Genomic DNA, 2,367 nt, shown 5'->3' with positions numbered 1-2,367 from the left:
GGGGGTTGGTTCTCTCCTTCCACAAAGTAAGGCCTTGGGAAAGGACATCAGGTCATCTTTACCCAGTGAGCCATCTCACCTGCCCATAAACTAGTATTAAAAGCTTCCCTGGTGGCCCAGACATTCTTGTGCACATGTGTAATTGAAGAGTTCTGAAGGCTAAGACTGGAGGGCTACTTTGAGTTCATAGACAGCCTGTGCTTCATAAAAAGCTTCCTCCAACCAGGCACTTTGGGGCAGAGGCAGGTGAATCTCTGTGAGTTCAGCTCCAGCCCAGTCTGTACAGCAAGCTGCAAGTTAACCAAGACTACACAGTGAGACCTTGTCTCAAAAAAAAAGTTACACGTATGAGTGTTGCACTGAAAGTACCGCATTAGTACAGTGCCCAAAGAAGCAGGAAGAGGGCTTTTGATCCCCTGAAAGTGGAGTTACAGGTGGTTATGAGCTACCATGTGAGTGTTAGGAATAGAAACCTGGTCCTCTGAAGGAGAAGCTGTTATACCCAGATATTAAGATCCCCAAAGACCACCAGGAGCCAGACCCACGTATGCAAAAAAGAAAAAAAATTGCTTTATTTGGGCTTAAGCTCAGTCTCTCCACTTTCACCAATGCAGTGGATTAGAGAGGAGAGCCCTGACAGCTGCACAGTAGAGTTTTTATTGGGGTTTGAAGAAGGACCTGGAATATCCGGTTTAACAGTTAAGTGATTGGGTGACATTCATCAAGGGCAAGCTTATTACAAAGTGACTGGCTAACTAAGGTAACATTGAGTGATCTATCTATAGACCTCAGGAATGTTGGGTATTTTTTGTGCCATGAGATGTTCTACTACAAAATCAGTGGGCTGACCAGCACAGATGCCCCACCCTGAGTTAAGACATCTTCCCCTTCTTGTGGTTCTCCTCAGGCTGTTCCTCGGGTAGGGAATCTTATGACCTTGTTTCTGTAACCAGGCATCATGGTGGGCATGGGCCAGAAGGACTCATAAGTGAGTGATGAGTCCCAGAGCAAGAGGGTCATCCTGACCCTGAAGTACTCCATTGAGCATGGCATTGTCACCAACTGGGAGGACATAGAGAAGATCTAGCACCACAGTTTCTACAATGAGCTGCATGTGACCCATGAGGAGCACCTGGTGTTGCTAACCGAGGCCACTCTGAACCCCAAAGCGAATAGAGAGAAGGTGATGCAGATAATGTTTGAGGTCTTCAACACCCTAGCCATGTTCATGGCCATTCAGGTGGTGGTGTCCCTGTATACATCCAGGTGCACCACTGTCATTGTCATGGACTCTGGTGACTGTTCACACACACAGTGCCCATCTCTGAGGGCTATGCCCTCCCACACACCATCTTGCATCTGGACCTGGCTGGCCAGGACCAGACCAACTACCTCATGAAGGGCTACAGCTTCACCACCACAGCCGAGCAGGAGATTGTGCACAACATTAAAGAGAAGTTCTGCTACATTGCTCTGGATTTAGAGCAAGAAATGGCTACTGCTGTATCCTCCCCCTCCTTGGAGAATAGCTATGAGCTGCCGGACGAACAGGTGATCACCATGGGCAATGAGTGCTTCTGGTGTCCAGAAGCGCTCTTCCAGTCATGTGGCATCCAGGAAGCCACCTTCAACTCCATCACGAAGTGTTATGTGGACATCCACAAGGATCTATATGCCAACACAGTGCTGTCTGGAGGGACCACCATGTACCCAGACATTGTTGACAGGATGCAGAAAGACATCAGAGCTCCAGCACCCAGCACATTGAAGATTAAGATCATTGCTTCTCCTGAGTGCAAGTACTCAGTCTGGATTGGCAGCTGCATCCTGGCCTCCCTGTCCACCTTCCAGCAGATGCCGACCAGCAAGCAGGAATATGACGTATCAGGCCCCTCCATCATCCACCACAAATGTTTCTGAGGAGGTGCCAGGCATCTACTGCATGAGCTGATTGTGAAGAATCTATTTTCCCTGGCAAATGTACATACCTCATACTAGCTTCATGAAACTGGAACAAGCCTTGGAAAAGAAGTTTATCCTTGAAGCCTGTAAATATGAACACTGGATCATAGAATCAGCAACAGATTTTTGACCTTGTACTGGAGTTAACTATTCCTGTAGTCTATGTTTAATATCCTGTGCATATCTTGATTTAGTCCTAGTCACGTGGCTCGGTGGCTTGGTGGCTGGGGAGAGCACACTGTGGAAAAGAAACCCCCAGCCTGGTGTAGCAGTGTGAGCACCATGTAGATATTTTTGCAGGCTATTTAACCGACAGCTGACTTCCAGGATTTCTCAAGGCTGACAAGGGTTCCTGACCCACTTGCCACTTCCATCCTGCAGGTCTAACATGGTGGGAAAGTCTGA

At 48.0% G+C, this 2,367-nt stretch overlaps 1 pseudogene; it reads left to right on the top strand.

Annotated features, from left to right (window-relative positions):
* Positions 1-958: 958 nt before the first annotated feature.
* Positions 959-1,920, top strand: LOC129685603 (actin, cytoplasmic 2-like; annotated as a pseudogene).
* Positions 1,921-2,367: the final 447 nt, after the last annotated feature.

This window comes from Psammomys obesus, unplaced genomic scaffold (genome assembly GCF_907164565.1).
Source record: "Psammomys obesus unplaced genomic scaffold, mPsaObe1.curated_primary_1811, whole genome shotgun sequence".
Classification (NCBI taxonomy): Eukaryota; Metazoa; Chordata; class Mammalia; order Rodentia; family Muridae; genus Psammomys; species Psammomys obesus.
Note: the sequence above shows the minus strand (reverse complement) of the source record. Positions and strands in the feature narration are given on the sequence as shown.